Below are 25,994 nucleotides of genomic sequence, written 5' to 3'. Positions count from 1 at the left end.
TCCCAAAACCTATAACCTAAACCTAAACCGTAACCTAATCCTATAACCTAAACTCAAATCCTTAAACCTTAACCTATAACCTAACCTAAACCTATACTTATAACCTAAAACTATTCCCAAATCCCAAAACCTATAACCTAAACCTATAACCTAAACTTAATTCCCTAAACCTAAACCTACACCTAATCCTAATCTCAACTCCCTAACCTAAACCTAAACCTAAACTTGAAAACCCAAACTTAAACCCAATCCCGAACCTGAACCTGATTTCCTAAACCTAAACCATAACCCATTCTCAATTCCCTAAAGTTATAACCTATAACCTAAACCTAAACCTAAACCTAAACCTAACCTAAACTTATAACCTTTCCCTAAACCTTTAACTTAAACCTAAACTTAAAACCTAAATGTATTCTCAAATCCTTAAACCCAAACCTACACCTAATCCTAATCTCAACTACTTAACCTAAACCTAAACTTGAAAACCCAAACCTAAACCCAATCCTGAACCTGAACCCGATTTCCTAAACCTAAACCTTAACCTATAATCAAGTTCCCAAAAGCTATAACCTATAACCTAAACCTAAGCCTATAACCTAAACCTAAACCTTAACCTAAACCTAAGCCAAAACCTATAACCTAAACTTAATTATAACCTATAGCCTAACCTTAACCTAAACCTATATCCTAAACCTAAACCAAAACTTATAATCATATGGTGAGACCATTTCTTTTGTGTCAATTTCATTCCTCTTTGAGTTTTTTTTTTAATTCATTAAGAAGAAAAAAAAGTGATTATACGTGATTCACTTGTTTCACTGTCTTTCTTTTCCCCAATGGGTATTCTAATTTATGAATGACATGACTGTTTGTAGGATGATGTAATTTTAGTAGCTGTTGAAATTTCAGGGTGAAGTCGAGCACATTTCTCTAATGAAGCCAAAGATTTGTATTTTCAACATTATTGTAATTGTAACTATAATTTATTGTAATTGTAATTGATTGAATGAAGGATTGTAATTGAATGAATGAATGATGTAATTGATTGAATAAAGGATTGTAATTGAATGAATGAATGATTGTAATTGAATGAATGAATGAATGTACGGGTGGTAATTGAATGAACAAATGATTTAATTTTTCAATGTACAAAATAGCTACGGATATTGACCGTAACCACTAATCAGATAGGTGTAGCCTTTTCAATTTTGGCATATTGCTACAGACCTTCAGCTATAAATAAGATCTGTAGCTGTTTGAAGTTTTTGCTACAGATATAATTGCTACAGATTATATCTGTAGCTATTTAACCTATAGCTACAGATTAAATCCGTAGCCACTAATCAGACAGGTGTAGCCTTTTCAATTTTGGCCTATTGTTATGGACTTTCAGCTATAAATAATATCCGTAGCTGTTTGAAGTTTTTGCTACAAATATAATTGCTACGGATTATATCTGTAACTATTTAACCTATAGCTACAGATTAAATCCGTAGCCATAGGTTCTGGACCTATTGTTATGGCACCTACGATGACGGTCGTGTTACGGACTACCTACGGTTTTAGTCCGTAGCCATAGGTCTATGGCTACGGATTTTATCCGTAGCCTTTGCCCCTTTTTTTGGTAGTGGACATATGGATTAGTTGGACACTTTACATTTTGAAATTTTGTCAATTTTGAAACAATACATGTATTTATTCAGCCCGGTAACAGACTCATACTCTGGAGGTTGTGAAACACTTACATACTTAAATATATATGTTTCAGTCTTCTGCTTACTTAAATTAATTTTATCTGGAGTATGATATATGTTTTGGTATAATCTCACTCTTGCTTAACTCATTAATATGGACGAAATCTGAACATCATTATCTATGTTGCATAAATGATGTGTTGGATCTCAGGAGTAGAGCTTTGCTCGACCCTCAAAATTCGAGGTGTTACATTGTTCTTGGTTGCTGTATTAAGAGAGAGAGAGAGAGAGAGAGAGAGAGAGCTTTCAGAGAGTTATTGCTTATCACCAACCCTAAGCCCTTTTTCTCATGGGAGTTCATCCTTTAATCCACCCTTATCATTGATATTCAATAAAGTGGATTGGTGAATGAACTTCTTCATTAAAGGATCATCTAGTTACCTCCTTAATGGCAAATCATTGAGTTGGGATCACTTGAATGCTTAAAGACCTTGGAATCACTTCGTCTCTTCAATGAGTAACATTCATTAGAGTGGATTCCAGCATAACCTTGACCCAACCCCGTCGCCTTACATTAGAGCATCATTAGTGTTGCGGATCAAGGGAGCTGAAGAATCTCCGCCATCAAGGGAGAGCATCTTCATCAATGCGCATAACAGGGCTCATCTACTTACTGTAAGTCATTAGAGTCTAGAGACCATGTTGATCATTCCTTGTATAGGATTGGGTCACAGGTGTATCTCAAACCCTTCAAGCCCTCAGTGGAGGCATCCGACGGGGGAGTACGTTTAGGTGCTTAGTGTAGGATTTTTGCTCTTGTGTAGGGCATAAACTTAGATCCTTGTGTAGGTCCCTGGCCTGTGTGGCCTAAAGTAGGTTCCTTGTGTGGATCCTTGGCTTATGTAGCCTAAACCAGGTTCCTTGCATAGATCCTTGGCCGTGTGGCATAAAATACGTTCCTTGTGTGAATCTTTGGCCCATGTGGCCTAAAACATAGATGCTTTGTGTAAGACCTTTGCTCTTGTGTAGGGCATAAACTATCATGTTCTTGTGTAGGACCTTTCCTTGTGTAGGCATGTTTAAGTACGTTGTGTAGGTCCTAGAGTCAACCTTGTGTAAGTTGTAAAGGTTTGAGGTGAACTTGATTTGAAACCTCTGTTTGTGAAATCCGGTATACTGAAGGGTTGAGTGCGTCTATCGGGAATGGAGTAGGCACATAGCCGAACCACTATACATGACTGTGTTTGGGATTGTTACTTGCATATTCTTTTGATTCTGTTTATCTTGAATGTTCATATAAAGCATGATTATTTGAATATCTAGAACTAATAAGAATCACATCCCACACACACTCATACACATCATCCATCATAGACTAATTGTTAACTCTGTTTAATATTTAGTAGTCTTGTGCTTGGATTATCACGCCCCAAACTCAGAAACCGGGCTTATAAAATTCATGATCGCTGAATCTGGCGCCAACAGCCTTCGTAGTACCCCATTCTCAGCTCCTGACACCCATATACCAGGTTCCGATCTTGAGATCATACAAGGAGGATTTTCAACATAAATTTATTTCATAAGAAGCATAACCATAAGCATAACCCACAAACAACAATAAAAAAAACCACCACATATCCACTATAATAAAAATCTTTGAGTACAATGCATAAAGGGAAATACAATGTCGATACTAAAGTCTCCAGAAACTCAGCAGCACGCTCCTGACTCAGTGCTGCCGCGGCATCCTAGCATCACCTGCATGCAACTATCGTGCATAAGCTTATAGAAAGCTTAGAGGGTGATGTAAGTGTGTGTGCATGGTAAGTGTCAAGTATGCAATATCAGAGTAATGAAGAAACATACTAGTAAGTCCATGAATGCTATCAGCCGTACCAAGGCTATGTGATGCAATGCCTACATGGCCAATGTCATATGCGAGATGCAACTTGAGCATACCAATCCTCATTTGAATCACATAATAATACAACTCATCTCTGGAATATACCGAGGGTCTAATACACGTACACTAGATCGCCGCCCCATCTAGACGCACAACCATGCAAGTGGAAGAGACCTCACTACCCACCTGGCCAATATCTACCTGGCATGTCGGTAGCAGACCCATTTATGAGCTGGTCAAACTCAGCCTAGCATTGCCCCCTACCCTCGGGCGGATAAGACCACACCCCCTTCCAATCGACCAGAACACAGTGGGATGAAATTGTGGTAATGACCGCTTTAGTCGAAGTAGGAATATGCCAAGATGTCCTAGAGGGGGGTGAATAGGACTTTTTAATATTTTATGAACTTTTTAAACTTATCAACCCTATCTTGGATAAATATGCAAGTATCAGGATTTCTTTTAAAATAACTCTAATGGCTTTCAAGCCAATTAGAGGATCCAATCACAAAACTTATTCAAAAGATAAACAAGATGCACAATATTATAGATGTGATTTGTCCAAATAATTATGTGTGCAAGGAATATAAGAACATTCAGAGAAATCACACAGGCAATAAAAGTAAATAACAATCTCAAACATAGTTATTTTTATAGTGGTTCGACTACTTGTCTACTCTACTTCCGGTGGACACACTCAACCCTTGAGTGTACCGGATCTCACTAATGGAGGTTTCAAATCAGGTTCACCTCAAACCAGAGGTTTCAAATCAGCTTCACCTCAAACCACTACAACCTACTCTAAGCTGACTCTAACGTGTCTACATGACACAAGTTTATGCCCCATACAAGAGCAAGGGTCAACAGACAACACCCAACTTTTAGGCCACACAAGCCAAGGATCCACACAAGGAACCTACCAGTTTATGCTCCCATGAGCAAGGGTCAACACACATCACCCAGGTTTTAGACCACACAGGTCAAGGACCTACACAAGGACCTAGCAGTTTATGCTCTCCATAAAGCAAGGGTCAACACAAAGCACCCCCATGTACACTCCTGTCGGAGGCCTCCTATGAGGACTTGAAAGGGGTGAGAAGTACCTTTGACCCAATCTTACAAAAGGAATGATCATAAGGGTTCTCTGGACTCTAATGACTTATAGATAAGTAGATGAGCCCCATTAAGTACGTTGATGAAGATCTCCTCCTTTGACGATGAAGAATCTTTAGCTCCCTTGAACCGCAACTCGGATGATGTACCAATGTAAGGCAACGGGTTCAGTCAAGGTTATGATGGAATCCTACTCTATTAAATATTTTCCTATAGAGGAGATAGAGCGATTCCAATCATCTATGCATTCAAGGCATCCTAGCTTAATGATTTTCCATTAAGATGGTAACTGTAGGATCCTTGAATGTGAAAGTTCATTCCCCAATCCACTCTATTGAATGTCAATTATGAGGGTGGATTGGAGGATGAACTCCCATGAGAGAAAAGGCTTAGGATATATGATCTAGGTTTAGACACTCAAAAGCACTCTCTATTTTCTCTACAAACAACTAAGGGTAAGCTTTCATTAAATAGTCAAAAGGTTCCAATGGATATAAAACGGTCACATTTTTGACAGAGTTCGATATTGTGAGACCTGTATCCTATACCGTACCGTTTCGTAGGCTTCTACGGTCCTTCCGGTCGAATTCCAGCGACCCGTGACACATAAATAGCAATTGCATGCATCCCTGGTCGTATCCTATATTCCGGAGTTGGCTCAACCGAAACTTGAACCCTAGCGACCGGACCGTCGCCGCGGTTCCGATGCCGCGTCTCGTGTATCGGTGCGATACCTACGCTAGGAGTTGTGGGCTTGAAAATAAATCGAGAAAACACCGCAGGCAACGTGTGCTCCATTTTCAGGAAGATTCCTGGTTGAGAGAATGGAATCTCTACCCATACCCTCCTCTTTCCACCAAGTCAACCAAAACCTTACCTTTCCCATGCCTTTAATGCCAACAAGGCAATGCTACCCATATCCCATCTCATCTCATGCCCAAAAAGTCAATTTGCCCCATCCCTCACCCATACACTCCATGTCATCCATCCTTACAACTCCCATCACTCTTTCATTTTCTCTCATTCTCCCAAGCAACCCCAAGAGAAGAATCGTCCATGACTTTCATGGAGAAGCCATGTGTGGCCCACCTTCCTATCACCCAATCCCAACCCTTAAAATCGATCTCAACCATTGAATCTTGTTCCCTTGAAGCTCTACAACGCGTTGGTGGAAGAATGAAGAAGAAGATCCTAAGGTGGGTGATTTTATTATTTGAATTATGATTTGAGGGCACACATATGTGGAACCCATCTTAATGTATTTATTGTATCAAAGAGGGGCCAATAGTGGCGGGGTCCCTCCATTACCATCTGATCCCTCTCTCTATCTCTCTCTCTCTATTATTTATTTATTTATTTATTTATTGTAACCCACCTAATGAATGGATTAGATCCACACCGTCCATCCATGGACGGTGGAGATCCATGAGCATAAGGTTTATATCCACTCTGTCCATATTGTGGACAGTGGAAACCCCACCATGATGTGCTATCCACACTCTCCTTCCTAGACGGGCCTGGGTGGCCACCACGTGTACCCACCTGATTTACCTATTGCATCCACACCATCCAGACTTTGGGGTCTGGACAGAGGCAAACACAAATACTGGCTTGATACAGGTCAGGTGGGCCACACTGCTGTGGACCCCACCTTGCAATGCTTTGTATATTCAAGCCGTTCGCCATTTGGACGGTGCCATGGGACGCATCGTGATCCGCCAGTTTCATCCACCGGTCCATCCACTTGATAGCAGGTGGGACCTACCACGATTGTATGTGTTGCATAGATAGACGGTGAAAACCTTGCAACTGGGGATTGCTGTGTACGACAGTAAGTGTTGGGACCCAACGTGATGTGTGTGGTCTGTGCACACCGTCCATCTACTGGTGGGGCCCTAACCGTGATGTATATGTTATATCCTAATCGTCCATGTGTCTGGACGTGGCCCCACATCATCCATTGGTTACTGTGTACGTCAGAAGGTCAGGTGGGCCCTGACCATGATGTATGGGTTTTACTTGTACCGTCCAGCAGGTCTGGACGGTGGGTACCCACCATGGGATATGTGTCTTATTTCCCACCGTACATTTGTTTTGGGTGGGGCCCACCTTAATGACGTGTTAGGCACCTTGGCCATACGTGGCCATCATGATTCGTGTGAATCCACACCATACAGACGCCCAGAGGTCTGGACGATAGATCTAACCTCCCTCCTTCTCATATATCTATATGTATAATATTATATTATATAGTATATATATAGAGAATATTTAAATAATATTTCTGTGGGCCCCACGCGGGACCCACCTTTGTTGTTGGTTGGCTAACCAACATACCTACAACAACTATATATATATATGTATGCTGTATTGCTGTCAGCACGTGAGGTGTTGTATGGCTCATGGAGTATTCCATCTAACTGTTCATCTATTGTGGGCCACGCTCCTGGGCCCCACCATAATGCATGTGTTGTATCCATACCGTCCATCTACTAGACGCTGGGTTGCTAGCCCAGCGATTCAGCAGCATGGATGCCAGGTATGGCCCCCATGACGTTTTCAATCTGCACCGTCCATGTAGTAACCCACCATGATGCAGGTGTTATATATACACCGTCCATATGCCAAGGCGGTGGGACCCACTATTGATGGATGTGCTCCATCTAAACTGTCCATCCATTTGGTGAGCTAGTCTCAGGGCTTGAGGAGAAAAATGAGACAGATCCAGTCATCAGGTGGACTACATTACAGAAAATAGTAGGTTTGAACGTCCACCATTAAAACCCCTGAGTTACAGAGTTTGGACCAATATGATATTTGTTTTTCCTCTAAATCTAGGTCTTTGTGACCTCATGAACAGACTGGATGGAAAATAAACGCTATGGTGGGCCCCTCTAAATTTTAACAGTGGAAATCGTTATCACCACAGTTATTTATAGTATGGTCCAGATGATCTTTTGATCCGACTCATTGTTTGGATAATGCTTTAGGATGATATTTATAGCTGGATGAATGGTGCAACCTAAGTAGTGCGGCCTACTTGTTATATTTGAGAGGCCTAATACCATGTGTTTGGGATTCATGGGTCGAGGCCCATTGTGATGTATTTGGAGCCCATGGGTAGAGGCACATAGTGTTGTGTATTCGGCCCATTTGTACCGGCCCAATTGATTCAGCCCATTGATGCGGCCCATTTGACATTTACGAGGCCCATTGTTGCGGCCTATGTGATGCAGCCCACTTGATGTATACAAGGCCCACTGGTGCGACCCATTGATGCAGCCCATTTGACATTTACAAGGCCCATTGTTGTGGCCTATTGTGATATATATGAGGCCTTAAGATGTGGCCCATTGTGATATATTTCCGGCCCATTTGGTAAGGCCCATGTGATGTATCTATGGCCTATGTGCAGGGCCCACCTATTGTGTATTTATGCCCCTTTTTGGCATGGCCCATTGAGTTGTATATAAGGCCCATTGTGGTGTATCCCGGCCCATATGATGAGGCCCATTGCGATGTATATAAGACCCTTGTATAAGGTCGTGGGCCCACTATATGTTCGGCCCTATGTGGGCCACTCCTTGGGAGCAATGATGGTTAAATGTCCACATTGTGACCTTCCCTTAGGCCTTTTGTTAGGCCAATTATCAATCGATTTCGATTGACATGACTGATTTACCGATTCTGATTATCGATGCCGGCTATCGATACCGATTAGGAGTATGTGACAGCATAACATCATAATACATGCCCATACGCATCACAATTGTCATGGCCGAATGCCGATTAGCGATCGAGGCCGTTTATCATGACCGATTGCCGATTTTGATTGACGTGACCGATTCGCCGATTTCGATTATTGACCGGTCCCGATTGTCGTGACTGATTGCCGATTAGCAATCGAGGTTGATTATCATGACCGATTGCCAATTATCTTGGCCGATTTGCCGGTTTCGATTGCCAAGGCCGATTGTCGTGGCTTATATGATGTGCATGCGACCCGTAGTTGAGGCCCATTATGACACGTATTAGGCTCATGATGCATGTCCCATTTAACGTATTCAAGACCCATGTGTAGGGCCCACATGTCATGTATTTGAGGCCCATGGGCAAGGCCCATTGTGATGTATTTGAGGCCCATGTGTAAGGCTCACCTCTTGTGTATTTGAAGCCCATGGGTCGTGAAGCCTAATGTAGTGTATTCATGGCCCATGAGCTGAGGCCCATTACGATGTGTAGTGCACATATGATACGGCCCAATGTGATGTATATGTGGCCCATGAGCTGAGGCCCATTGCGATGTGTAGTGCACATATGATACAGCCCAATGTGATGTATATGCGACCCATGAGTGAGGCCCAATGCGGTGAATGTGCGGCCCTTGTGTGAGACCCAAAGCGATGTATCTGAGGATCGATGTTGGTTAAATGTCCACATTGATGGGCAATGATGGTTAAATGTCCACGTTGTGACCTTCCCTTAGGCCCTTTGTTAGGCCGATTATCGATGTCGATTGTCGATACTGATTATGAGTATGTGACAGCATAGCATCATCATACATGCCCATACGCATCATCTGTGTGTTTATTATGAGATGTGGTTGACCATTGCATATGTCGTTGGGCAGATTGTTATGAGACTCCCTGATAGGCGGAGGTTATCTCACATGAGTGCACAGTATGCGCAGGATTGATGCTTGACTGTATTGTATGACTCATGCATCTTGCACTGTGTGCCCTAGTGACATCAGGCCATAGCCTCCACAGGCATATCATGGATGGCCAGATGGGACACCGAAAATGTTTGGTTCTAGCATACGGGCGCCATAGATATCCCTGGGTGAAAATTCTTAAACCTCTGAGGCCAGGAGACGCCCTAACGTCAAGACCGAGTGGATATATATGTGAGCGCATGAGGGCCGTATACCAGTAGGCCGTGTCTCCCACTATGTCGTGGTCGGCTGGGAGGGGGTGTGACCTTACCCGCCTGAGTGAGGGGGCAATGTCTAGGTTGAGTTTGACCAGCTTGAGGAATGGGTCCGCTATCGACGAGTCGGGCCCGATATTGGCAGGTAGATAGTGAGGTCTCTTCCACTTACCCAGTTATGCGCTCGGAGAGGGACGGTAAGCTAGAGTAGAGTGTAATAGACCCCGGTGATGATCCCAGAGATGAACTGTACTGATATGTGGATTTAGTGAGCAGGAGTTGCATACTCATTCATGTATTCATTCATTCACTATCCACTCGGGTTGGTGGTGCGCAGCTATTTGTTACGTGTGCCTTCGCAATGGCCAGGATTTCGGTTGGGACGCGCGACTAACCTGAGATCAGGAGTTTACCACATTGAGTCTGACTATCCAAATTTAGGTATGGGACTAGTTTGGATAGAAGTTCATTGTGATGGACCCCATAGCCTGCGATACTATGTACTACCATCCCAACTTCACACTTCAGAATGGTCATTCCATTCGCACTGTATATTGCATTACATCCACGACATACGGCATTTTGGGTTACTGTGCTTTTGCATTTAGATATGGCTGACGGCATTCGTGAACTCATCAGGAATTGTATATTGCATCCTTGGCATATGATATTTGACTCTTCATGACTCTTCCTTTGCATAGTGATCTGTATTGCATATTCTGATATTGTATAACTCATGGACTTGTCAGTAACTTCTGCTTACTTTGATATCGTATGATTTATGAACTTGATAATATTTTCGCTTACTCTGATTACTTTGATATTGCTTACTTGGCACTTACCTTGTGCACACACTCTCACCATCCACTAAGCTTTCTATAAGCTTATGCACGATAGATGCGTGCAGGTGGTGGTAGGTAATAGCAGCGTTGAGCTTGGAGCATGCAGTGGTCTTCTGGAGCTTGATTTTTGATTTATGTTTTTCCCTTTCAACATTGTACTCAAATGATTATATTAGCAGATATGTGATGATGATGTTGCCTTTGTGATTCGGGTAATCTTGTGGTAATGCTTATTATGAGATAAATGTAAGTAAAAATAAAAATAAAAAACCTCCTTGTAGGATCCCAGGATCAGAATCTGGCATATGTACGATGGGAACCGAGAATGGGTTACTACGGAGGCTGTCAACACCGGATTCGGCGATCGGGAATTTTGTGAATCCGGTTTCCAAGTTTGGGACGTGACAGAAATCATCAAGCAGGGTTTATATCATCGAGCATATACTCTCGATAGCATTGACTTACCGTTTGATGATACGAACTCAAACGGTCAAATGCTTTCGAAACAATTTACCAATTGGTGAAGGAAATCGAACACTCATCGATGTCATCGAATTTCGGACTCCGATTTCATTGACACAAGGTTCGATTCCTCGACATTTGAAAATGAGAGAGCACTTGCCTTTGAAACATAACAGGTAAGATATGATCGAGAACTAGTCGATGTCATCAGAATTTAAATATTGATGATATCAATTACAGTGTCGATTCATTGATAATTCCCAGAAATTTTCCTATCAGCTTGTTGGATAGTTTATGTCCTGTTTCGATGACATCGACCATGCCTCGATTTGATTGATATTTGAATATCAATTTTATCGAGTGATCCTCGATCTAAGAAAGATTAACCTGAAAACTTGCTGGAAAGATTTGTGTCCTAATCCAATATCATCGAAGGTCTACTGATATCATCAAAATTTGAATTTTGAGGATATTGAGGAGCCCTTCGATATATCTAGAATTACATGATTTTGCCTTAGTAGTATATTGGACACAACTAAGCAGATGTCAATTTTATCAAGACGACTCGATGGACTTGAGATTCAAAATTCGATGATATCGAGCAGTCCATTGATTTATCAATAATTCAGTCTAAAGTTCTATGTGGTTGCTGGACATCTGAAGTCCTCAATTCAATAATATCGAGTGAGCTTCGATGACATCGATAACAGGGTTCGATTTCATCGAACCACTAGTCGATAAATCGACAAAGGCAGAAAACTTGAAGATTTTTCAGATTTTGTAAATTTGTTTTTTGACCTAAAACCCTAGGATGTTTAGTTTAGTTTTAAGGGTTTTATATACCTAGTGTTTTGGGACATGGGATGTGAGGCTAAGGTTTACCTTTCGCGAGTTCGAGCACACATCCTATTGAGGCAGATGCTTGAACAATCTTCCTATGGGGCTCCCTTATCTTACCGACTCAATGCTCACGCTAATTGACAAACCAGGGCACTTTCAATCTCCCCCTTTGTCAATTATGTGACAAAACACCCTAGAACAACTTCTAGACAACACCCTAAATTGTATATACATGAACTTTACACAATTTTACAAAGCTATCGAGTTCACACACAGATTGTATAATCAATGGCTGCTCTCCCCCTGTCTTCTTGTAGCTGCTCCATCTAACATCTATCTGCTCCCCCTATCACCTGTACCACCATTCACAAACACAAGCAGATACACTTAATTTTCCTCTAAGTTGGAATTTGTTCTCCCCCTTTTTGTCAGTCATTGGCAAAGGGCAATATATAAATAGAGGTTGACTGAAGTTAAAGCATATGGGAGAACCAGAACCCAGAGAGCATCTTAAAAGAAACTGCATATTTAAAAGAGATAGATTGTAGCGAAAACAGGCAATATGGCAGCAAATATATAGATGAATGTGCAAGAGGAAAGACAATCATAATTCATATTAGCATTCCACAGAATATCAAGGGATAGTAGGCAACAAATATTTATATGAATCAACACACAACCATCAAAATAATATCTAAAAGAAGAACTGCCCAAGCTTGGCAGTCTCGTAAAAATCATCCCAAAAGAACAAACATAAGTATCTAGCCCATCCATGGGCATACATAAAAGAAAGTATTTTCCTCACACAGAGGATATCCCAACTTCACAAAAAAAAAACTTGTCAGACTGTGCAAGTTAGTGATCCATCACATACACTCATACGATCGTAGATCATTCAAAAAGATACCCATGCCCATACGTAGAGATAAGAATAGGGTGTATGTGACGACACAAAGATTGTCTATACTATAGTGGAGGGGCGGAGGAAGATGGTGTTGTATCATCATGTTGGCAAGTGATCAAATCCACCAGTTGCAGCACCGATTACTACACCCTAGCCACCAAACGTTCCAGGACAGTGAACCTTGCATTCATCGTCTCCTTCAGCTGAGTGACTTCTCGCAATGTCGTGCCAATCCGATCTTGATGTAGCTTGAATCTTTTTGCATGCATGGGGTTGGATGGAGACGGAGCTTGTTGTGATACGAAAGGGTCACCTTCGGCCATTCCGGTGCCTTCGGCTTGTGCAACCCCTTCGCTAAGTTCACCTTCTTCATGAATCCCTTCCTCGGGTTGGTCTTCAGGATATCGGTGGAACTTCAAATCCATCTTTCTGATGTTGTTTTTGTTGAAGAGTTGGAGAGGAAGTTCCTGATCGTTTGTTACCAGAAGACCGATCGTATTACACAGCACGTGAATAATCTAAGGATATGGTAAATGAACGTCTCGAGAAGTGTGAATCGCATACACTAACTGGTGAACAATCAGAGTGGGAAGGCAGATCTTGATCCTAGTTGCTACAGAATATACTACCATGGCCATGAATCCTGTAAGGTCTGAACGATTGGTACTCCGAGAATATATGTTTGAGGTGAAGATGCCATGCAAAATACGATACCTCGATTCCATGAATTTTACCTTTAACGCATTGCCTTAGAGCCAAGGAATATCCCGACCATGGAAAAGAAATTTCGTGACCATAGATCAAGTGTCAACATTTTCAAGGTCCATGTTAGGGAGACCGACGGGAGATAGAGTGAGGCCAAAGATTTATGCAATAGATTCAAGGGTAATTTCTACATTGTCATCCCCAACAAAAACAGTGATAGACGGAGGTTCAAACACTGGAGAGTGACTGGAAGCAAAGAAGTTATAGGTTCTTTCATAGTGACATGAGCCACCAAAGTCGAGGAGAGGTAGTCAGTCAATTGCGGCTAACAGTGGTTCCAAATTGTATGGTTTTAGGCACTCCCTGTTTACTTTCCTTTCATGGACCAGCTTTCTTCCAGTGTATTTTGCCAGAGCCGGATTTACCCTAGCAGGAGGAGGGACCAGTGCGTCAGGTTGGGACCCACCACGCGATGTTTGTCTTGTTCGCTGGCGTGTTGGGGTCCCATGATCAGGTGCTCTCGCCCTTTCCCTTGGAGCAAGGACTTTTTGTCTAAAAGATCTTGAAGATTCTCTAGGACCAAAAGACACAAGATGTAATCTTGAAGATTAAGGAAATAGAAGTGGTATTATCAAATCTTAAAGATCTTGTACGACTCTCAGATGAAGTTTCAAGTGAAACAGTCGAGAGAGATGAGGAGAGGAGAGATGTAAGACCCGTATCCTGGCCCGTACTGTTCCGTAGGCTTCCGCAGTCCTCCCAGTCAAATTCCGGCGACCCGCGATCTGTTATCGCCGTTTGCGCGCGATCTTGAGTCGTATCCCGTATACCTAAGTCGACTTAATCCGAGACTTATATCCTTGTGACCGTGCTGTGGCTAAGGTTCTGATACAGCGTCTCGCGCGCCGAGGTGATACCGGGGCCAAGGGATGTGAGCCCGTGTTCAGTTTGAGGAAAATGCCGCACTTTGTTAAACCCAAGACAATCTTTCAAATCAATCACATCATATCCCATCAATCACCTCACATGTCAAGTACGACACCCCGTCCCCAAGCAACCCCAAAGTCAAAGCAACCCATCCCTTACATGTCAAAGTACACATCACCCATCACTCACCTTTTCACCCATCACCCTCTCACATCACCTCTCTCTCTCTCTCATCTCTCTCTCTCATTTTTCAAACTCTCTCCCAAGCAACTCACGTCTAAACAAGCTCCATGAGAGAGCTTTGTGTGGCCCACTTCCTATCTCCCATCCCCACCCTCTAAAACCAATCTCAACCGTTAAAGTTCATCCTTTGAAGCTCTAGGATGCTTTCGCGGAAGGAGGAGGAGAAGATCTAAAGTGAGTGTTTTTCTTTGTTTGTTGTGTGGATTTGATCATTTGAGGGCCCACATGTGGTGGGACCCATCTCGATGTATGCCTTGTATCAATGAGGGACCCATAGTGGTGGGGTCCCTCCCATCTCCACCGTTCTTTCCCTCTCTCTCTCTCTTTTGATGTGTGTGGCCCACCCTCATGCATTCCATCATGATATATGTATTGTATCCATGTCATTCATACATGGGGCCACCTCGATGTGCGTGGCTGGTGGCCACGTATACATGGCCCCCCTACATTGACGGGTGTTGTATTTGCACCGTCCAGCAGCTGAGGCTGCTGGACTGCTCGAAGGAAAATACAAATATTAGTTTGGTCCTAAGCTGGTGGGCCACCTGTGTGGGTCCCACCTTGTTGCATCTACTGTACACGTGGACCCCACGTGATGTATGTGTTTTATTTCCACACCGTCCAGTGATTTGGACGGCGGAAGTCACTTGATGTTTGTATTTTATCTGCACCGTCCATGGATTGGAAAGGTGCTCTGGGGCCAGCACAATGTATGTGTTATATATTCACTCCTTCCGTCCATGGCTGGACGCGTGGGGCCCATTCCACACATGTGACACGTGTGGGGTGGGACCCACCTTGATGTATTTATGTTAAATCCTCTCCGTCCATTTGATTGCATGAGTAGCCACAGCCCGTTGAATGACGTCAGCAAGTTCTGTAGCCCCCACATCTGATGTATGCTTTGTGTATCTAAACCGTCCATCTGTTTAGATGATCGTCAAGCCACCTTGATGAGTGTCTATTTGGACCATCCAGATCATGTGGACCCACCTTAATCACCACGTGCAGCTAAGACGGTGGGTCCCACATGGAGCTCATATCCCAACTGTCTGTTGAATGGGCATCCAGGGCTGCATGTTTTAACATATATTAATATAATATTAAATGATATTTTATGTGTTTTATCTCACACCGTCCAGAGTCTCTGGACGGTGGGAATCCACCCCATGATGCATGTGCTTTACCTGCACCGTCCAGGTGGACAGTGTTGGACGGTGCTATGTACTCCACTATGATGCATGTGTGGTGTTTGCACACATATGGAGCCCACGTGTGAGTGTTTTATCCCAGCTGTCCACCATCTGGATGGTGGGATACCACCATATCTATTTGTCCAATCTCACACCATCTAGCCATTTTGAGATGGCAAGTGGGAACCACGTGATGTACGTGTGGTGCCCCTCCTGATGCAAGTGTTTTATCTAATGCCGTCCACCTGGACCACACCTTATATAGGTGTTTGATCTCCACCGTCTGTCCAAGTAGGACACACCGTGAAGCACTGTCCACACACGCTGGTGATTTTAATAATTATAATAATAAATATTATAATAATATATTTTATTACTTATGATGGTGGGCCCCACGTGGGACCCACCTAGATTGGAAAGTGGATTGGCTGGTCTAACGCACACCAGCTATATTACTGGTGAGGTTGACGTCAGCAAGTTCTGTGGGGTCCTCCTGATGTATGTATGCAATACCGTCCATCCATTTGCATATGGTGTGGCCCACCCCACACGTATGGCACTTGTGGGGGTGGGACCCACCTTGGTGTATGTATTTAGTCCCCACACCATCCATCTGGACAGTGCAGGTGTGGGATGCACCATGATGTATGGGTTTAATCCCCATTGTCCGTCCATTTGAGGATGTGGGCCACACCACAAGGTATGTGTTTCTCCATCCACCCATTTGTCTTGGGATGTGGGGCCCATCCCACATGTGTGGGTGGGACCCACCTTGATGTACTTATTATATCTTCACCGTCCAGATTTCCTGGACGGTGGCCCCTTCTTGATGTAAATGCTTTATATCCACGCCGTCCATCTGTTTTGCTGGGACCCACCTCGAACGTATGTGATCTATTCAAGCCGTCCATCTGCCTTGCCAGCATGGGACCCACTTTGGTGCATATATTCTGTGTCCACGTCGTCTATCTTCCTCCCTCATGAAATAGGTGTGGGGCGCACCCTGATGTATGATTTTATGCACGCCGTTCATCTGTTTTTCTGGGGCGGGGGGGGGGGGGGCTCACCGTAATGCATGCATTGTGAATCAGCACTGTCCATCTGGACGTGCTGTGGGGGTCCGCCGTGATGTACGTATTGTATATCTATGTTGTCAATTTGTGCGGCCCGCCGTGTTGTATGTATTGTATATCCATGCCGTCCCTTCGTGCGGCCCACAGTATTGTATGTATTGCATATCCAAACCGTCCATTTGTGCGGTTTGCAGTGACGTATTTATGGCCCATATGATGGGGCCCAATGTGGTATATTTGTGGCCCATATGAGTGGCCCACCTGTGATGTATATTAGGCCCATGAATAGGGCCCACCTATTGTGTATTTGAAGCCCATGGGTTGTGGCCCATTGTGATGTGTCCGAGGCTCATGGGCGAGGCCTGATGTGATGCATTTGAGGGTCATGTGCAGGGCCCACTTATTATGTATTTGTGACCCATTTGGTAAGGCCCATTGTGATATATCTTCGGCCCATATGATGAGGCCCGACTTGATGTATACAAGGCCCATGGTGATATGTATTAGGCCCAGATACGTGGCCCATTTGATGTATATGAGACCCATGTGTAGGGCCCGCATGTTGTGTATTTGAGGCCCATGTGCAAGGCGCACCTGCTATGTAAGTAGCCCTTATATGAGGCCCATTGTGATGTATGTTTGGCCTTTGTGTGAGGCCATGGGCCCACCATATGTTTGGCCCTATGTAGGTCACTCCTTGGGAGCAATGTTGGTTAGATGTCCACATTGATGGGCAATGATGGTTAGATGTTCTCATTGTGACCTTCCCTTAGGCCTTGTTAGGCCACTCTCTTCGTGGGTTAACCCAAATAAGTGGGCCCCATTCACTATAGATGGATGGCTCCATGCTACCGGATTTGATATAACTGCGGCCGAGGGCTGATCTTTATATTATGGTTGATCGGCTGTTCATTTATGGACCCCGCCTTGTTTATGTGCTAGTTGTCGGTGTCGATTATCAATTGATTTGTCATAATCGATTGTTGATTCCGATTGACTTGACTGATTTGCCGATTCCAATTATCGATCGATTCTAATTATCATGACCGATTGCCGATTCCGATTGACATGACCGATTTATCGATTCTGATTATCGATCGACCGATTGTCATGGCCGATTGCCGATTCCGATTGACTTGACCGATTTGCCAATTCTAATTATCAATCGATTCCGATTGTCATGACCGATTGCTGATTCCAATTGACTTGACTGATTTGCCGATTCTGATTATCGATTGATTCCGATTGTCATGACCGATTGCCAATTCCAGTTGAGGTGACCAATTTTTCGATTCCGATTATCAATCAATTTCGATAATCGAGGCTGATTCTAATTGTCGAGGCCAATTCTGAGTGTAGAGACCGATTCCGAGTGTCGATTCCTATTTCCGAGGCCGATTGTCGAGGCCTATGTGATGAGGCCCACTGTGATGCATTTGAGGGCCAAGCGATGGAGCCCATTGTGATGTATGTTAGGTCCATGTGAAAGGCCCATCTTGATGTATATTAAGCTCTTGAGTGAGGCCCATGGTATTGTATATTTGGCCCTTGTGTGAGGTCATGGGTCCACTATAAGTTAGGCTCTATGTGGGTCATTCCTTGGGGGCAATGTTAGTTAAATGTCCACATTATTGAGGTCGATTCTCGATGCCAGTTATTGAGAACGATTTATGAGTATGTGACAGCATAGCATCATGATACATGCTCATATGCATCATCTGCATGTTTGTTATGAGATGTGGTTGATCATTGCATACGTCATTGGGCAGATTGTCATGCCCCAAACAAGGAAATCGGATTCATAGGAATCCCGATCGCCGAATCTGGTGCCGACAGCCTCCGTAGTACCCCATTCTCGGCTCCTAGCGTTCATGTGCCAGATTCCGATCTTGGGATCTAACAATGAGGATTTTTTTTTCAACATACGTTTAACTCGTAATAAGCATAATCACAAGTATACCCAAATTACAAAGACAACATCATCATCACATATCCATTAATATGAACATTTGAATACAATACTAAAAGGGAAATACGTAAATCGAAAGTCAAGCTCCAGAAGACCGCTGCACGCTCTAAGCTCAACACTGCTGTAACCTATCATCATCTGCATGCATCTATCGTGCATAAGCTTATAGAAAGCTTAGAGGGTGGTGTAAGTGTGTAAACAAGGTAAGTGCCAAGTATTTAATACAATGCCAGAAATATTGGTAATCCATAAATCGTACATTATCGGAATAAGCAGAAAGATTGACAAGATCATGAATTATTAAAGTAAGCAGAAATACTGATAAGATCATAAATCATAAGATAACAGAGTAAGCAATATATAACAGCTATGCAAATAAGGAGTCATAAAAAGCTCAAATATCAGATGCTGAAGATGCGATGCAATATACAATTCCTGATGAGTTCATGAATAATGTCAGCCGTATCTAGACCATATAAATGCAGAAGCGTAGCAACCCAAAATGCCATATGCGATGTGAATGGAATGACCATGCCGGAGTGTGAGGTCGGGATGATAGTACGTAGTATCGCAGGCTATGGGGTCCATCACAAGGGACTTCTATCCAAACCAGTCCCATACCTAAATTTGGATAGTCAGACTCAATGTGGTAAACTCCTCATATCAGGTTAGTCGCGCGCCCCAACCGAAATCCCGGCCATTGCGAAGGCACACGTAACAAATAGTTGCGTACCACCAACCCGAGTGGATAGTGAATGAATGAATGCATGAATGAGTATGCAACTCCTCCTTACTAAATCCACATATCAGTACAGTTCATCTCTGGGATCATCACCGGGGTTTAGTACACTCCACATGGCACTGCCACTCTCCCAGCCGCACAGTCCAAGTAAGCATAAGAAACCTCACTATCCGCCTGGCTAATAGTCTGCCAATACCTATCCGGCACGTCGATAGCAGACCTATTCACGAGCTAGTTAAACTCAGCCTAGTATTGCCCCCTATCCTCAGGCGGGTAAGGCCACACCCCCTCCCAACCGACCATGACACAGTGGGAGACGCGGCCTCCTGGTATTCGGCACTCGGGCACTCATGTATCCACTCGGTCTCGACGTCGGGGCGTCTCCTGGCCACGGAGGTTTAGGAATTTTCACTCAGGGACATCTATGACGCCCGTATGCTAGAACCAAACATTTTCGGTGTCTCATTAGCCATCCACGATATGCCTGTGAAGGCTACGGCCCTGATGTCACTAGGGCATATAGTAATCATAATGCGAGATGCATGAGTCATACAATCCAGTCATGTATCAATCCTGTGCATACCGCTCGCTCATACGAGATAACCTCCGCCTATCAGGGAGTCTCATAACAACATGCTCAATGACCTATGCAATGATCAACCACATCTCATAACAAACATGCAGATGATGCGTGTGGGCGTGTATCATGATGCTATGTTGTTACACAATTATAATCGGTACCAATAACTGGCATCGACAATCGACCTCGACAATGTGGACATTTACCGACATTGCTCCCCAAGGAATGGCCCACATAGATCCTAACATATAATGGACCCATGACCTCACACAAGGGATAAATATCCAATATCATGGGCCTCACTCAAGAGCTTAATACACATCACGATGGGCCTTTCACATGGGCCTAAAATACATCACAATGGGCTCCATAGCCAAGCCCTCAAATACACCACAATGGACCTCATACAATCATAATGGGCTGTGTCACATGGGTCTAATACGCATCACATGGGCTACATCACATGGGCCTATATACATCGGATGGGCCACGTCCCATGGGCCCCGAATACATTACAATGGACCACAACCCATGAGTCTCAGGTGCATCGCAATGGGCCTCTCACACGGGTCCATTATGCATCACATCAAGATGGGCCTTAATGGATGGCTATAGATACGTCACATTGGGCCTCATATACATCAAGTGGGTCGCATCACATGGGCCACATATACATCACAATGGGCTTCTAACACGGGCCACATATACATCATAATGGGCCTCTAGCACGGGCCTAATATACATCATAAAGGGCTCCATATCCTTATATACATCACAATAGGCCTCGACAATCTGACTTGGCCAAGATACTTGGCCTTGACAATTAGAATCGGCAAATCGATCACGTTAATCAGAAGCGGCCGAACAATCGGCCTTGATAAATCAGAATCGGCCTCGATACTTGACCTCGACAATCAGAATCGGCCGAATAAGGCCTAAGGAAAGGTCACAATGTAGACATTCGACCACCATTACCCATTAATATGGACATTTAATCAACATCGCTCCCCAAGGAGTAGTCCACATAGAGCCATACATATAATGGGCCCATGGCCCTACACAAGGGCCTAACATACATCGCTATGGGCCTCACTCATGGGCCACATATGCATCACATTGGGCCACGCCCATGGGCCTTGGATACATCATAATGGGCCACATCCCATATGCTTCTCATACATAACGTCGGGCCTTGCCATCTGGGCTGGAAATATATCACAATGGGCCTCAACCCATGGGCCTTAATGCACAATGGGTGGGGGCCTCTTACACAACAAGCATGGGCTTATCAATGGGCCCTAGGGAGGGTTATAATGCGGACATTTAACCAACATTATTCTTACAATGTGAACGTCAAACCAACATTGCTCCCAAGGCATGACCCGCCATAAATATCATTACACAAACCATGGTGGAATCACACTCAATGGGCCTCATGTACATCCCATTGGGCCTCGACCTATGGGCCTCAAATACATTAAATGGGCCTCAACCCATGGGCCTTTATACATCACAATGGGCCTAACCCATGGGCCCCAAATATATCACAATGGGCCTCAACCCATGGGCCCTAACACATCACAATGGGCTTTACCAAATGGGCCCTGATACATCACAATGGGTCTCAACTCATGGGCCCCAAATATATCACAATGGGCCTCAACCCACGGGCCCTAACACATTACAATGGGCTTTACCAAATGGGCCCTAATACATCACAATGGGCCTCATAAATATTAAGGTGGGCCCCAGCAATAGGCCATAAATACATCAAGGTGGGCCTCCTCAAATGGGCCTTATAAATATCAAGGTGGGCCTCAACAATAGGCCATAAATTCATCAAGGTGGGCCTCCTCAAATGGGCCTTATGAATATCAAGGTGATTTCAGTGGTAGACATTTCAATGCTCACATTGCCGTGTGGTCCACTTGATACATAGATCGGTCCACTTGATAAATAGATCTGTCTTATTCCGTTTCAAGCCTTAAAATGAGCTTGTCCAAAAAGGTTGGACGGTTTGGATGGAACACATGCATCATGGTGGGTCCCATATAGATGGATTGAAAAGGCCAAGCTATATGTCCTAGAGGGGGGGTGAATAGGACAATGCCAAATAAAAACTTATAACAGCGAAATAATAAAGAAAATGATAGCCAAATTAAATAACAATGCAGGAAAGAAAAACAACCTCAAAATTCAGATCTTGAGAGGTTGATACAAACGTTATTCTAAGGACAACCTTACACCAAAAACAGAGTTTATGGTAGGACAATCTTATTTCTAGAAAGGTCTTTGTATCAAGTCTCAAATCGAAGAGGAATACAAAAATAAATATAAACTGAATTGAAATAACTTGTAATTAAAGATGTATTGTTTTAGGGACAGCCATACACCATAAAAATGGCAGGGCAACCTTACTGGAACAACTTTCAAATGAAATTGAAAATCAAGCTTATAAAGGAATAGTAGAAAGTAAATTCTAAGCTATTACAACATTCTCACAAAGCTTGAAATAATTACAACATTCACCAACATACATACATCCCACAAAAAGAATAAAAAATTAGAAGAATAAAACAATCAACCACAACTCAAGGGATTGTAGTGGTTCGCCTGTGTGTTCACCAACTGTTAAACAACAGCCACACAAAATGCTACTCCACTCCTAATATCCTCACACAGGGGATATTAGCGTTCACTAAAAATAGGTTTTCCCAGGTTCACCCAAAACCCTTACAATTGTGTCTTTGTATGTGGGCTTACACAATTAAAAAAAAACCACTTCTGAGTTTTCCTGGCTTTCCTCAGATAACCAAAATAACAAGATTTTTCTAGCAAATCTTGAAAGAAACCAAAATAATAGAAAGGAATTTACAATATGTAAAATACCTGAAAATCTCCTTCGTTGTAGCAGCCCGGTAGAACCAAATCAAAGTAGATGATTGAATGTCCAAGTTCAATGTCCAGTACTCGATTACAATGGTTCTAGTTCTAATAGATTTTAAATTAAACCAAATAGGGCTTGCCTTAATTGATTTTGATTCCAAAGAAAGGGAATAATAATTCCTCTTTATCAAATCAGATTGGAATATAAGAAACAAAATCAATTAAAATAAAGCTAAGGAAAGAGAATATTAAATAAGCACACTTAACTTAGATGGAGCACAGAATTATCTCTCAGAAGTTCGACGAAGATTGGCTTGAATACTTTTATTAAATCGATGATTTCTTCTGAGATTTGTGCACTATTTATAGGTGAGAAGATCAGGTCTTCGACTGGTCTAGAGTGCTCTTCGACTAGTCGAAGCAACAACAGATATTTGAAAAATTCGGCGGGATATGCTCTGACCGTTCTACGACTGGTCGAAGCTTTCCTACGACTGGTCGTAGGTCACCTACGACTGGTCGTAGGTTTCCTTCGACTGGTCGTAGGTCCTGAATATCTTCGCTAGACTTCGAGTCGAAGAATGTACAACTGGTCGAAGATCAGTCGACACTGCTCCTACGACTGGTCGAACAGATTCCAGGACTAGTCGAAGGCTAACAGATTTTATCCGGAATTTGTAACAAACTTACGACTGGTCGAGGAATTTCTTAGACTGGTCGAAGCAAGTCTTGGACTAGTCGAAGAAGGCCTAGGACTAGTCGAAGAATAGACCAATCACATGAAAAATAACATTCGACTTATGTATCCGAAATGACCTACTTCTAAGGTCAACCTATGGTCAAACAAACCTCAATCATGAAGTATAGACATTGAAGCATTAGGAACAAGTGACCTTGAAGTATCAGTCTTGAAGTCTTGATGTAGTTGAACTCTTCATGTAACTCAATCTTGAAAGTGGCTTGAGTTTCAGCTTGAGTCTTGAGTTCAGCTTGAGTCTTGTCTTGTGAGCAGTTCTTTCATTCCAGAGTCTTGTCTTGTGAGCAGTTCTTTCATTCAAGATCTTGAGTCTTGTACTTGAGAGCTTTGCTTGTTGTGAGCTTAGCTTGTTTATGAATGTTGATCCTTGAGAGAGCTTCACTTATGCAAGTTATATATAACAGAGTATAATAGTGATTTTGGCACTACAAATTTGACAACAAAGAGGGATAGAAACTATAGCACTTACAATCTCCCCCTTTGTCAAATTAGTGACAAAACACATAATCAAGAAAAACAAGAGTAAAACAACTGGTTAATACCTGTAAATCAATATTCAACATTCAACATTCAACCAGTTTCAACATTCAACCATTATCATTCAACAAGATCAAACATATATTCAAGATCAAACATATATTCCCCTTGACACCCCACTCCCCCTGAGTAACATAACCAATGCTACTCCTCTCACAATCATATTAACAACAAACCATTCTCCCCCTTTTTGTCACAATATGACAAAGGAGAACTAAATAAAGGAATGAGAGTAAACAGAAGGAGGAAATAGAGTATAGCAAAAGAGTCATAGAGATACTCAAGATAGCATCACATATATCCGGCATAAATATTACATCAAGAACAAATATCCAGCATTAAACATAGATAGAATCTAAATCAAAATCAGCCAAGTGCTATGTAAGAAAGTTATTACATACAAAAAGTCTCTTAGAAACTAGTCAGAACTAGAACTTGAAGATGGAGCAGGAATAGAAGGATCAAGTTGGTGCATGCCTTTGTTCAAGCGCCTAAGATATTTGCGCATATACTTGAATTGCAAATCATGAGCTACAGACATGTTTTCCAACTTAACATTTATATCCTCAACTCTACCTTCTAATGCACTCAGACGTGCATCAACATCAGATGGTACAAAATCTGGATCATTAGCTGAGTCAGAATCCAGTTCCTCAAAAATGTCATCCATATTAATGTCAACACCAGCTTCTTTAGGACCACCATCACCACCACCACCTTGTTCAGGAAGCAGATCCAACTTCATCTTATTAATATTTGTATTGTTGAAGATCAGATGATGGATTGGTGCTTTATCAACAGGCATATCGACTAACATATGAGTAGCCAATACAGTCATAAAGTATGCAAATGGAATGTCACTATGACCAGGTTGGAGTCAAAACTGAAGAATGAAATGACAGATTAAGGATGGCAAACAAATCTGAGTACCATTTGAGATAGCATGGATAACACGAACCATAAATGAAGTCAGGTCAAATTTATTACCCGAACGAGGATACAGATTAGACACAAAGATTCTGTGGAGAATTCTGTATTTGGGTAACAAATACCTTGCGGGGAGCGCATTCCCATTTTTAGTCCATTGAACATCCATATTGCACAAGTCTCTAGTGAGCATGCGTTTTTCAGCCATTGAGGGTTTATCAGTTAAATTATGAATTGGAATACCCTCATCATTCACAGGAATTTTCATAAGGGCTGAAATTAAATGACGATCAATGTCAAATGGCCCTTCTCTAGTAGAAATTTAAAAAGTTAAATTATCATGTGAAAATGCACTAATACATGAAAACATGGATTGGGCAATGGACCGGTATGCAGGCCCATCTCAATGCAATAAGTTAGTCCAACCTACAGCTTCAAGCATAGGAAGGATGTCAAATGGAGCAATGTGATTGACATCAACAGGATGTTCAACGATAACCTTACGAGATCTAATGTCCCTAACAAATGATGGATCATCATTGGGAACAAGAAGATGACGTTTAGAGATAGGGGTTGATCTGGAGGAAGAAGAAGGACCACGTGAAGTAGTTTTTCTTCCTCTAGAAGCCATTTGCAACAAGGAATTAAAGGAATAAAGAAGTTGCAAAGGATTGAGAAGTGGGTTTGCTCAAAACAGATTTTTTACAACCCAAACCCCAAATCTCAATGATTTTCAAGATAGAAAGCTTCAAGAGAGAAAATGAAGCA

This window comes from Magnolia sinica, chromosome 11 (assembly GCF_029962835.1).
Source record: "Magnolia sinica isolate HGM2019 chromosome 11, MsV1, whole genome shotgun sequence".
NCBI lineage: Eukaryota > Viridiplantae > Streptophyta > Magnoliopsida > Magnoliales > Magnoliaceae > Magnolia > Magnolia sinica.
This window is presented reverse-complemented; position numbering follows the sequence as displayed.